The 13,937-nt window shown below is 45.4% G+C and overlaps 1 protein-coding gene across 7 annotated transcripts in view; it reads left to right on the top strand.

Annotated features, from left to right (window-relative positions):
• Window positions 1-13,937, top strand: part of AKIP1 (A-kinase interacting protein 1) — a 46,664-nt gene that overhangs the window by 23,962 nt on the left and 8,765 nt on the right. For 2 of the 7 annotated variants that reach the window (XM_084854717.1, XM_084854697.1), the window contains one exon: window positions 6,050-6,215. The exons of 2 other annotated variants lie outside the window; for them this stretch is intronic. The gene's annotated coding sequence lies outside the window, so the exon portion shown is untranslated. 3 more of the 7 variants (XM_084854671.1, XM_084854706.1, XM_084854679.1) reach the window with 3 other exon arrangements.

Genomic DNA, 13,937 nt, shown 5'->3' with positions numbered 1-13,937 from the left:
GATTACCCTTTTTGTTCAGGCCATGCATGTCTACACATACTCCACACTTAGGAAGTTACATAAAGGCTGCAATCCTGTGCTCACTTGCTTCAGAGAAAAGCCTAATGAAAACAGTGGGACTTACTACCAAGTAAACATGTATAAAATTGGACACTGCAGTATACCAGGATACCAATACTGACAGGAACACAACATCCATAGAAGCAAAATAAATCGAGAGATCTGCAGGTATAGGGGAGATCTTTGGATTTCAACCTGGCAACCTTAATACACACATAAAGATTTGTCCAAAAACAGCTGTCAAAATCCTTTCGAAAGGATTCCTTCCATTAAGGTTTGCACCATAAGAAATATTTTAAGAGAGGTCTTGTTTCTAACATCAGGTGTTCAGTTTTGAATCCTGTTTCAGCATCAACTTAAACATGGTCTTATGCTTTGCAGAATTAGGGTCTTGGCTGGCCATACTTCTCCCCTCCCTCCAGCAAGACAGGAAATTGCTATTATAGAATAAATCTCTGGCAAACAGCTGGCTGCTGCTCTGTGTGATGAAGCAACTCGGGTACAATGATAATAAAATGTAATCAGAAAGTGGGTCATATTCTGTGCTTGCTAGAAAGATTACAAATGATACTGTTGCAGGCTGATTGTCTGTTGCAGCTTCAGTTCATTGGGAAAAGTTATTATTTATTATTATTATTCCCCAGTTTTCTCTTTTCTATCAATAATCTAGCATTGCTTCCAGTAAAAGATGGAAGCTTCAATCTAATTCAACCACAAAAGACTTCATTCTGGCATTGAGAAGAACCACAGCAAAATGACTAAGGAATTGATCCATACCTGGCAGAATCAGAAATCAAGTTGGGTGATCAATAATCAGAAGATCTGTCCAGGAAACCTGGAGCTGAGCATGGACAGCAGAACTGGGGAGGATAACAAGAGAAGGAGCAGCCAGAGACAATCCAGGGAGTGGGTGCAACAGAGGGTTAGAGTAAGTGGCAAGATTACCTGTAATACAGACAGTGATCCAGAAACCAGTCCTGATTCCTCAGAGGTGGGGTAGGCTGGAAACATATTCATAACCTGAGAATACACTCTCCTGCAAATCATGCTTAGTGACTGCCCTTCATGTCCCAACAGCTTCCCATTGCAAAGCAGTTGTTTTCAATACTGTTGATTGCTATATGTATCCACTGTGAGTGAATTTCCCTTAAAACTGGAATGGGGAAGGTGTGACTCTCTAGATGTTCTTGGAATCCAACTTCCATGAGTCCCAGACCAGGAACATGGTCAATGATAAGAGATTATGGGAGTTGTAGTTCACCAACATCTGGACATGGTAACAGACTGGCCAGACTGAACATATTATACCTGCATTGAAAGAGCTTCATTGGTTCCCAGACTGTTTCCAGACAAAATTCAGAATGCTGGTTTTAACCTCTAAAGCCCTCAGTTGTTTGGGACCAGGGTAACTCTTCCCATACAAACCTGTCTGGCAGGTGACATTGTCTTTAGAATTCCTTCTCTGGGCACTTACCTGTGGAGGTTAGATGGGTAGCTACTGGAGAGAGGGCCTCTTCGGGGTGTGGGAGCACATTATAGAATCCCCTCCCAAAGGAGATTCATTTGAGACTTCCATTATTATCCTTCAGGTACCAGGCAAAATTGGGCTTTTGGTGACACATTGATTTCTTGAGTTGATCTGTCTGGTAAGAACATAGGTTACACATGTCTATTATCCGTATCCAAAAGGTTGCAGGTAAAGGATAGCAAACAAACTTTGCTTTGCAGTGTAACATGGACCTTGAGTATTACTTAACGTGTGACCTGCAACAAAATATTGCAGTATATCTCTAATCTCATCTAATGCAGGTGAGGCAGTGGATGTCCTGAATCAGTGCTTGATCAGGGTAGTGAACTGGATGACAGCCAATAAACTGAAGCTCAATCCAGACAGAGAAACTATTAGTGGATAGTTCATCTGCCCAGTTGAGTGGTATTCACCTTGTTCTGGAGGGTTGTGCAGTTTGGGGGTGCTCCTGGATCCATCACTGTCAATCGAGGCACAGGTGGCCAAGTTTAAGCTGATATACCAGCCATGAGCCTATCTGGACAGAGATAGTCTGGTGACAATTATCCATGCTCTGGTAACTTCCCAGTTGGATTACTGAAATGCTTTGAATGTGGGGGCTATCTTTGAAAATGATTTGTAAACTTGCATTAGTTCAAAATAGAGCTGTTAGTCTACTAACTGGGACTGGTCAATAGTTATGTGACACCAGTGCTTCACCAGCTGTGCTGGCTTCCAGTTCATTTCTGAGCCCAGTTCAAAATGTTGGTGTTGCCCTTTAAAGCCCTAAACAGCTTGGGACCAGAGTACTTAAAGCAGGGGTGGGCAACTTGTGGTCCTCCACATGTTTTGGCCTACAACTCCCATCAGTCCTGGCTAGCATAGCCAATGGGTGAGGGGAGTTGTAGGCCAAAACATCTGGGGGGAGGCACAAGTTGCCCATCCTTGACCTAAAGGAACATCTCCTCCCATGTGTACCTGCCCAAACTCTTAGGCGCAGGCCATCTTCAGAGGCCCTCCTCCAGCTGTCCTCACCAAAGGAAATTAGGTGGGTGGCTACAAGAGAGAGGGCCTTCTTACTTGTGGCACCCTGTTCATGGAGCGGCCTCCCCAAGGAGGCTTGCCTGTCACCCACAGTGTTATCTTTTCAGTGCCAGGTAAAGGCATTTCTCTTCTCCCAGGTGTTTTAGATCTTGATTTTAGATTTAGATTATTGTGATTTAATTTAATTTTCCGAGGCCTTTTCAGTCTTTATTGTTGTGAAGGTTTGAGGCCTACAGAGGCAAAAGGAAAAAAGGTCAGGCTTAGAGGCCTGGAATTTTTGTTGGGAAGGGGGATCCCTCAGAGGAGTAGTTTCATTTCCCCAGTTAAGTTTCAGTTTCATTTCCTCAGTTAAGTTTCATTTCTTCAGGTATGAAACAGTACTTTCAGTTTTGAGGGAGGAGAGTATAAAAAGAGAGCCAGTAAGAGTAAAGTTGGGGAGACCAGAGCCTGAATTGCGAGCAGGAAGAAGCAGCCTGGAGAGGTCTAAGGTCAGCTAGGGTAAAGGAACTTGCATTTTCCAACTTTTATTTTCTCTTAAATGCCTTTTGGGTCACTCAACTCTATTGTGTAAATACCTTTAGTTGTGATTTGCTTGCTTTAATTTACCAGTAAACTACCATGGTTAAACCCTTTGTCTAGAATGTCAGTCACCCCACACCTATAGCCTAAACCCCATGTTATTGGAAAGGGGAAGGTAAAAGAAGGAAGGTGGGATTCTTCAAGAGGCAAGAGATCCTTAAGGAGTTGCTCAGGGGGTCCAGATCATAAGGACAATTGTACTACTAAATATTGTTGATTTTAACCTGTTTTATTGTGTGAGCTGACTTGAGAAATCTGTGACAGGGTGGCATATAAACATCATAACAATCAATATCTCCAACCTTTAACAGCAGTACTCCTATTCAGGGCTCCAGTCTAAAATAGAAACCTTGGAGTGCTATTCAGGCATTTGGGGTGGGTGGGCTGAATTTCAGGAGTTTATTCAGTCAGTCGCTTCCGACTCTTCATGACTTCATGGACCAGCCCACGCCAGAGCTTCCTGTCGGCCGTCGCCACCCCCAGCTCCCCCAGGGTCGAGTCCATCACCTCCAGAATATCATCCATCCACCTTGCCCTTGGTCAGCCCCTCTTCCTTTTGCCTTCCACTTTCCCTAGCATCAGCATCTTCTCCAGGGTATCCTGTCTTCTCATGATGTGGCCAAAGTACTTCAGTTTTGCCTTTCATATCACTCCCTCAAGTGAGCAGTCTGGCTTTATTTCCTGGAGTATGGACTGGTTTGATCTTCTTGCAGTCCAAGGCACTCTCAGAATTTTCCTCCAGCACCACAGTTCAAGGGGAAGGGATAAAGGATACTATTTTTTCTTCCTCCCAACAGGCCTTCCGCTGCTGTACTATATTGTGCTAGAGGGCTGCCTGCCATCCCCAAAGAACAGCTGTATAGCTGGGATGCAGAGCACACAGTTCTGGAAAAGGCAACAGCATTCCTCTAACCACAGCTCCCTCCCTCCCCCTTCCAGTCTACTTACTGTAAGCTCCCAGGGCTTGAGCAGGTTGATTCGCTCTCTTCCTCTGCCCTCCATTTCCCTTTTTCTTCTTTGATTTTGTTTTCAACTGACCATGAACATTCCATGTCTCAAACTGCTCTCAGCCATAGTAGTTTTAGTAGATTCACAAGCCATATTCATGTTTCTGCTCTCATGCAATTATCACGAGTGGGACAGTGGGCCCCTCTTGCTGGCCCCGCATCCTCCATCACATCCCTGTTGCCCTCCATCTGTTGCGGGCGGGGGGGGCAGGAGATCTGAAGTGGGAGTCTATTCTATGTACAGGCTCCTTGTGTGATACAGAGCACAATCCTATGCATGTTTAGACAGAAAAAAAGTCTTACAACTCCCAGCATTCCCCAGTCAGCCATGCTGGGTGTTGTAGGAGTTTTTTTTCTGTCTAAACATACATAGGATTGAACCCTTAGAACCCTGATCATGTAAGGTTCAAAATAACACGGGGGCTTAGCTTACACATGTAGAACAGAATGCACAAATACAGCCACAGTCTGCCTGATTATGGTTTCTTTAGACCAGAGGTCCCCAGTGCAGTGCCTGCGGGCACCACTGCACTTGTAGGGACCCCTGAGGCACCCACAAAGCTTTCCACTGCCTGCCCCCCTTCAAAAAATATTTTTAATTAAAAAAAACCTTGAAAAGTGTTAGGACATCAGATTCCCCTTCCTGTTCCTGAACCTGCCACTGAGCAACAGTTGGGAGAGCAGAAACATAAGAGCCATGCTGGATCAGTCCAAGGGTCCATCTAGTCCAGCATTCTGTTCACTCAGTGGCCAACCAGCTGTTGACTGGGAACCCACAAGCAGGGCATGAGCGCAACAGCACCCACCCACTCATGTTCCCAAGCAAGTGGTGTGCATAGGCTCACTGCCTCTGGTACTGGAGGTAGCACATAGCCATCAAGACTAGTAGGCTTTGATAGCCTTCTCCAGGAATTTGTCTAACTCCCTTTTAAAGCTATTCAAACTGGTGGCCTTCACCACTTCCTGTGGTAGTGAATTCCATAGTTTAACTATGCGCTGTGTGAAAAAGTACTTCCTTTTATCTGTCCTGAATCTCCCACCAATCAGCTAAATGGGATGACCCCGGGTTCTAGTATTTTGAGAGAGAAAAATGTCTCCCTATCCACATTCTCCACACCACGCATAATTTTGTAGACCTGTCATGTCTCCCCCTACCCTCCTTTTTTTCCTAAGCTAAACAATCCCATCTGTTGTAATCTTTTCTCATAAGGGAGATGGTCCAGCCCCTTGATCATTTTAGTTGCCCCTTTCTGCACCTTTTCCAACTCTACAATATCATATTTTAGGTGTGGTGACCAGAACTGTACACAGTATTCCAAGTGTGGTTGCACCTTAGATTTGTATAGGGGCAGTATGATGTCGGCAGTTTTATTCTCAATCCCTTTTCTAAGAATGCCTAACATGGAGTTTGCCTTTTTTACAATGGCTGCTCACTGGGTTGACATCATCATTGAGCTGTCCACCACAACCCAAAGATCTCTTTCCTGGTCAGTCACTGCTAGCTCAGATCCCATCAGGCTATACTTGAAGATGGTGTTTTTTTGCCCCAACGTGCATCACTTTACACTTGCTTACATTGAACTGCATTTGCCATTTAGATGTCTGTTCTCCCAGTTTGGAGAGATCCTTTTGGAGCTCCTCACAATCCCTTTTTGTTTTAACCACCCTAAATAATTCGGTGTCATTTGCAAACTTGGCCACTTCACTGCTCACTCCTAATTCCAGATCATTTATGAACAGGTTGAAAAGCATTGGTCCTAATACAGATCCCTGTGGGACCCCACTATTTACTTCCCTCCATTGGGAGAATTTACCATTTATTCCTACTCTCTGCTTTCTGTTCTTTAACCAGTTACTGATCCATAAGAGGACCTGTCCTCTTATTCCATGACTGCTAAGTTTGCTCAGGAGTCTTTGGTGAGCGACTTTGTCAAAAGCCTTTTGGAAGTCCAAGTAAACAATGTCTACCAGATCACCCCGTCTACATGTTTATTGACACTCTCAAAGAACTCTAAAAGGTTAGTGAGACAGGACTTACCTTTGCAGAAGCCATGTTGATTCTTCTTCAGCAGGGCTTGTCCTTCTATATGCTTACTAATTTTATCTTCAATAATGCCTTCAACCAATTTACCCAGAACAGACATTAAGCTAACTGGCCTGTAATTTCCTGGATCCCTTTTTGAAAATTGATGTTACATTGGCCATCTTCCAGTCCTCTGGTAGTGGCTGATCTTAGGGACATATTGCATATTTAAGTCAGAAGATCTACAATTTCATATTTGAACTCTAGGATGGTCCTGGTGATTTATTTGCTTTCAGTTTATCAATAAGGTTGAGAACTTCATCTTTTGTCACCACTATTTGCCTCAGTTCCGCAGACTCCCTTCCTGAAAACATCAGTTCAGGCACAGGTATCTGTCCTATATCTCCTGCAGTGAAGACAGATGAAAAGAATTCATTCAGCTTCTCTGCAATCTCCTTGTCCTCCTTCAGTACTCCTTTAACTCCACTGTCATCCCATGGTCCAACTGCCTCCCTAGCTGGTTTTCTGCTTCTGATATATTTAAAGAATTCTTTATTGTTGTCCTTGATGTTGTTAGTGATATGCTCTTCAAAATGCTTTTTTGCATCTCTTATTGTCTGCTGGCATCATCTTTGTGCAAGTTTGTGCTCCCTTTTGTTTTCCTCACTTGGGCAAGACCGAATTTTCTGAAAGAAGCTCTTTTCTCCAATAGCTCCCTTAACACTGCTTGTTAAGGAAGAGAAGGAAACAGTTGCTTCCAGGCTCTGCCCAATTTTCTTCTGCCCACACAGACCTTTCCCCTTTGCTCTCACTCTGCTCCCAGCCTCTCTCCCCTTGCTCTTTCTCTCCCCTCTACCCCTTTGCCTTGCTTTGCCTTTCCCCCTTTTTTTCTCCCTCACTCCCAGCCTGTAGTATCCCTATTCCTCTCTCTCCCACCGTCCTTACCTTGCTCTTTCTCCCCCTCATAGCTTTGCTCTTTCTCTATTTCTCCCTCGCTGTCCCTGGCCTTGCGCTTTTCTCTCTCTTCCCAGCCTCTTCTCTTGTTCTCTCTCACACACACAGTACCTTCCCAGGTGGGGATTCTGATGGCAGAGGAGGAAGTAAGAGGATTGGGTGGGCAATGGAGTGATGAGCCTGGGGTCAAGATAGGGGAAACTTTCTTTTGGGGGCTGCGGGAATGGTGTGTGTGGAGAGGATACGAGCAATCCTATGTAGGTTAACTCAGAAGTAATTCCCATTGAGTTTCACGTACGCATGCAAAGGATTACGACATTAAATGGGTATTGTGTTGTCCTCCTATAGGGTCAAATATTTGGACTGGCGTTATACTCTGCTTGTACTCAGTAACTTGGAGGAATTACTACTCTTTTGACTAGCCAGGTCCCCATAGCAGCCTTTATGTGACTAGCCACATTCTCTGTGGGAGCCATTTTGTGGTGGTGCCCACAGCAGTTCCTCAAATTCCCAAATGTGCTCATAGGTCCAAAAAGTTTGGGGACCTCTGCTTTAGACCCTTTCCTCCCCACCTCTGTACTTCAACTGCTATCAACTTCCTATTAAGCCCACAGATTCTTGTCAGGCAGTTTGGGGTGTTTTACTTATTTGTCTTTTTCTTATACTTCACAAATGTATGTAATTCACAGGTGCCCTGTGAGTATGTAAAGGCCACTTCTTTACTCTGAGTGGCCCCATTTTGCTTCCAAACTAGTAGGCACTCAACCATCCCCGTTTGCTATTAGAGGGAATGACTGCTCTGGATAGTAAAACTCCACTGATCATGCCTTCGTAATTCAACAAGAAGCCTTGTATGTATAGGTCACAGCCTTCTGTGGAACAGAATAAAAGCTTGTCTGCTTCTCATAAAAGGCAATGCCAGGCCAAGAAGTTCCTCAGTGCATTGCATTACACAGTCTGCAGTTTGAAAATGACCCAACAACAGATTCGCTGACAGTGTGGATTGTTATGCATGGATGCAAGTCCTTGCAAGATGGGGCAGAAATGTACTTTAATAGTCAAAGGAGCCTGTTGTTTGACTAAAGAAAATTGTACTTGGAGAAAGAGTTTTCTGACTTATGCAAAAATCATAGCTTTCATGAGTTCTGGTAAGTATAATCCTATTTAAAAGCATCAGGTGAACCCAGTAAGATGGTATACTTGGAAGCAGCACTGAGGGACCAATTTTGGTAGGCTGCAAATCTAAAAATGCATAACAAGCCATCTATGATTACCAAATTGGGTGTGTTATCTTCTTAAAATTCTGGCATACAATTCTACCAACTGGAACTTATGCAGTTCCAACTGATGAAGCCTGCACAAACAGAGTGGGGATAAGGCAGTTAAAATTGCAAGTGCATTATTTTATCAGTATAGTTCATAAATCTTATTTCTATTTGCATAATCAATCCTATTTCCATAACATTACTCTATATGTATCCACGCCAGTTCCATGAGTCAAAGCCTGCTTCCCCATGATCTCCCTTGCTGAATTGGGTTGGAGAGGTTTAATGAAACTTTGGTTATTAGGTGGTTTAAAAATACAGTAAATAAATAAAAATAAAGGCCATCCTATTGGTGTATACATCTATTGATTGCAGTGCACTGCAGCGCACATCTTCCAAAATTAAACTGCTGAGCATTTTATTTATTAGATGTATTAGCCACCCATCTGGCCAGCTACCCAGCATGCCCTTTCATAGACCACAACAGTATGTATTTATCAATGATCACTCTTTTCTTTTGTCAAGTCTATGGCTCTGGCCAGGTATTGCCTCAAGTATAGTGGGGAGGGGGGGGCATGGCAATAGGAGGAGCTCATCACCATCCCTTCCTTATCTAAATTTACCACTATACCACTGGGCGAAACTTCAGTGATCGATTATCTGCTAATTGCTGCAGATGATATATTGGTTAAAGGCACAGCTACAAGGGGCCACTTCAAAAGTTGACAGCCCTTCTTATGGGTGTAATCTATGGATGTCTACTCAGAAGTACCCCTTCATGGATCACTGCCTTGTTGTGGTGAAGGGGCTTGCGTAACTCAGTGAAGCCATAAGCTATGCCGTGCAGGGCCACCCAAGACAGACAGGTCATGGCAGAGAGTTCTGACAAAATGTGGTCCGCTGGAGAAGGAATGGCAACCCACTCCAGTATTCTTGCCAAGAAAACCCCATGGAAAGTATCACAAGGCTAAAAGAGATGACGCCGGAGGATGAGCCCCTCAGGTCGGAAGGTGTCCAATATACTACTGGGGAAGAGCAGAGGGTATTTCCAAGTAGCGCCAGAAAGAGTGAAGTGGCTGGGCCAATGTTGAAAGGACACTCAGCTGTGGATGTGTCTGGTGGTGAAAAGAAAATCCGATGCTGTAAAGAACAATATTGTTTAGGAACCTGGAATGTCAGATCAATGAATCAAGGTAAGCTGGAGGTGGTCAAACATGAGATGGCAAGATTGAACATCGACATCTTGGGAATCAGCGAACTCAAATGGACAGGCATGGGCGAATTTAATTCAGGTGACCATCATATCTACTATTGTGGGCAGGAATCCCTTAGAAGAAATGGAGTAGCACTCATAGTCAACAAAAGGGTGGGAAAAGCAGTACTGGGGTACAATCTTAAAAACAATAGAATGATCTCAGTACGAATCCAAGGCAAACCATTCAACATCACAGTAATTCAAGTCTATGCCCCAACCACTGAGGCCGAAGAAGCTGAGGTTGATCGGTTCTATGAAGACCTACAGCACCTTCTAGAACTAACACCAGAAAAAGATGTCCTCTTCATCATAGGGGATTGGAATGCTAAAGTAGGAAGTCAAGAAATCACCGGGATAACAGGCAGGCATGGCCTTGGTGCACAAAATGAAGCAGGACAAAAGCTAATAGAGTTTTCCCAAGAGAACACGCTGATCATAGCAAACACTCTTTTCCAACAGCACAAGAGATGACTCTACACATGGACATCACCAGATGGTCAATATCGAAATCAGATTGATTATGTCCTTTGCAGCCAAAGATGAAGCTCTATACAGTCAGTCAAAACAAGACCTGGAGCTGACTGTGGCTCAGATCATGAGCTTCTTGTTGCAAAATTTCGGCTGAAATTGAAGAACGTAGGGAAAACCACTAAACCATTCAGGTATGACCTAAATCATATCCCTTATGAATACACAGTGGAGGTGAAGAATAGATTTCAGGGATTAGACCTGATAGACAGAGTGCCTGAGGAACTATGGACGGAGGTCCGTAACATTGTTCAGGAGGCAGCAACTCAATCCATCCCAAAGAAAAAGAAATGCAAGAAAGAAAAGTGGCTGTCTGATGAGGCTTTACAAGTAGCTGAGGAAAGAAGGGAAGCGAAAAGCAAGGGAGAAAGGGATGATATATCCAACTGAATGCAAAGTTCCAGAGAATAGCAAGGAGAGACAAGAAGGCCTTCTTAAATGAACAATGCAAAGAAATTGAGGAAAACAACAGAATGGGAAAGACTAGAGATCTCTTCAAGAAAATTGGAGATCTCAAGGGAACGTTTTGTGCAAAGACAGGCATGATCAAGGACAAAGAAGGCAGGGACCTAACAGAAGCAGATGAGATTAAGAAGAGATTGGAAGAATACACAGAAGAATTATACAGGAAAGATCTGAATGTCCCTGATAGCCATGATAGTGCGCTCACTGAACTTGAGCCGGACATCCTCGAGAGTGAAGTCAAGTGGGCCGTAGGAAGCATTACTAACAACAAAGCTAGCGGAGATGACAGTATTCCAGCTGAGCTATTTAAAATCCTAAAAGATGATGCTGTTAAAGTGCTGCATTCAATATGCCAACAAATTTGGAACACTCAACAATGGCTGCAAGACTGGAAAAGGTCAGTTTACATTCCAATTCCAAAGAAGGGCAATGCCAAAGAGTGTTCAAACTACCGCACAATTGCGCTCATTTCACATGCCAGCAAGGTTATGCTCAAAATCCTACAAGCTAGGCTTCAGCAGTATGTGAACCGAGAACTAACTGAAGTACAAGCTGGGTTTCGAAGAGGCAGAGGAACTAGTGATCAAATCGCCAACATTTGCTGGATCATGGAGAAAGCAAGAGAATTCCAGAAAAATGTCTATTTCTGCTTCATTGACTACACTAAAGCCTTTGATTGTGTGGATCAGAACAAACTGTGGCAAATTCTTAAAGTGATGGGGGTACCAGATCACCTTACCTGTCTCCTGAGAAACCTGTACGAGGGTCAAGAAGCAACATTAAGAACTGGACATGGAACAACCGATTGGTTCAAAATTGGGAAAGGAGTACGACAAGGCTGCATATTGTCACCCTGCTTATTTAACTTATATGCAGAGTACATCATGAGAAATGCCGGGTTGGATGAATCACAGGTCGGAATTAAGATTGCTGGGAGAATTATCAACAACCTCCGATATGCAGACGATACCACCCTAATGGCAGAAAGCGAAGAGGATCTCAAGAGCCTCTTGTTGAGGGTGAAAGAGGAGAGTGCAAAAGCTGGTTTGAAACTCAACATTAAAAAAACTAAGATCATGGCATCTGGCCCCATCACTTCCTGGCATATAGAAGGGGAAGAAATGGAAGCAGTGACAGATTTTACTTTCTTGGGCTCCAAGATCACTGCAGATGGTGACTGTAGCCATGAAATTAAAAGATGCTTGCTCATTGGGAGGAAAGCTATGGCCAACCTAGACAGCATAGTAAGAAGCAGAGACATCACCTTGCTGACAAAGGTCTGTCTAATCAAAGCTATGGTTTTCCTAGTAGTAATGTATGGCTGTGAGAGCTGGACTATAAGGAAGGCTGAGCGCCAAAGAATTGATGCTTTCGAACTGTGGTGCTGGAGAAGACTCTTATGATTCCCCTGGACTGCAAGGAGGTCAAATCAGTCCATCCTAAAGGAAATCAACCCTGAGTGCTCATTGGAAGGACAGATACTGAAGCTGAAGCTCAAATATTTTGGCCACCTAATGTGAAGAGAAAACTCCCTGGAAAAGACCCTGATGCTGGGAAAGACTGAAGGCAAAAGGAGAAGGGGACGGCAGAGGATGAGATGGCTAGATAGCATCACCGATGCAATGAATATGGACTTGAGCACACTCCGGGAGAGAGCACAGGACAGGAACGCCTGGCGTGCTATGGTCCATGGGGTCACGAAGAGTCGGACACAACTGAACGACTGAACAACAACAACTCAGAAGTAAGTGCCACTGAGTTCAATGGCACTTACTCCCAGGTAACCAAGTCCCATTTATTTGTTGCAGCCGCCTTAGTTGATCGGATGGTATGGGAATGACTCGAGGACTCTGCCTTAGATGACTTATTTCCCTCCTTTCGTCTGGGTTTGGTCTAATGAAACATTCAAATGTTTCTGCTTGTTACTGGAGCTGTGTTGCTACCTTTCCACGCCCCACCCTCCTCCTTTGGAGAGGACAGCAGCCACCAGGGCTGCAAAACCAAACAGCACGCTTACTAGGAAATCAGACCCACCGATCACTGTGCAAGTTACTTCCGAGTAAAGAGGCATAGGGTTGCACTGGAAGTATGAGAATCGGCATCTCTGCAACACCCCCGAGAGGACCGGCGCAACCGGAGCACGACAAGCCCGCGCCCCATTCTCCCGCGCGCCTCAGGGAAGCAAGTTCAAGCTGCCGTCCTACGTGCAGCAGGGGCCCGGCGCATGTTTACTCAGAAGCAAGCCCGGCTCAGATCAATGGATCTCACTCCCGCCTGCGCAGGATCGCAGCTCCAAAAGCAGGAACCCGACTGACTTAAACGGGGCGGATTCTTTCTGAATGAGCACCGGCTATGCAAACCGCGCCTGCGCACGTTTACTCGGAAGCCGGTCTCACCGAGTGCTCCCCAAGGCGGCGAGAGCTGAGCTGCCGCCTTGAGGAGAGGCCCGCTTCGGGGAGGGAGAGCGCGGGCCGTGACGCGCGCCCACTGTGACGCGCCGACTCGCCGCTCCGCGGAGCCGCCTCCGCCCAGGCGAACAGCGGCTCCGCTCGCGCGGTGAGAAGCGCCGAGGGAAGCAGCGCCGAGAGGCGGCAGCCGGGCTTGGTGACGTCGCCAGCCTCTCCCTCGGTAATTGGCGCTTTAAGGGAAGCGGCTCCTCCCCGTGAAAAGAGGGGCCTGATTTCCCAGGCGAGGCGGCCTTGAGCGGCAGGAGGCGGGCGCCTGCCGACTTCTGCAGCGGCTGTCGTTACGGTGAGTTCCGCAGGCTGCCGCTAGGGGGAGCGTGCGTATCGTTCGAGCGCAGCTGGCTCAAGGCTCTAGTCCTTTACGAGGGGTTTGCTCATCAGTCCTAAGCGCTCTGGCCCTTTCCCCGCCGCACGTACTTGGTGTAAGTTTTGTGGTGTGACTCTGTTTGGCCCTAGGGAGCCATGAATCGAGGGTGCTTTTTGCCAGCTGGTTAGATGAACCGTAAAGCAGCAAAGTTGCTCACTCTGCTTCAGAGTGTCTGTCCCTTGGAAACGGGATCTGGTTTCCAGCTGGTTCTGAGGAATACAGTAGGCAGCCAGAAAGATGAGTATTAAGCACCTCACCTTTAGGATGATGTGTGTATATCTTATCTGTTGTCTGGAACTCTAAGAACTAGCAACATACCAAAGAAAGAAAGCTGTTTGACTAGTGCATCAGGATGGCACTCTTGCAGATTTGAGTACACAGTCCAAATAGCTGGTCTCTGCCAAGTGACTATAATAAC

Source organism: Heloderma suspectum, chromosome 1 (genome assembly GCF_057233095.1).
Source record: "Heloderma suspectum isolate Gila_16-S chromosome 1, 16-S_ref, whole genome shotgun sequence".
Taxonomy (NCBI): Eukaryota; Metazoa; Chordata; class Lepidosauria; order Squamata; family Helodermatidae; genus Heloderma; species Heloderma suspectum.
Note: the sequence above shows the minus strand (reverse complement) of the source record. Positions and strands in the feature narration are given on the sequence as shown.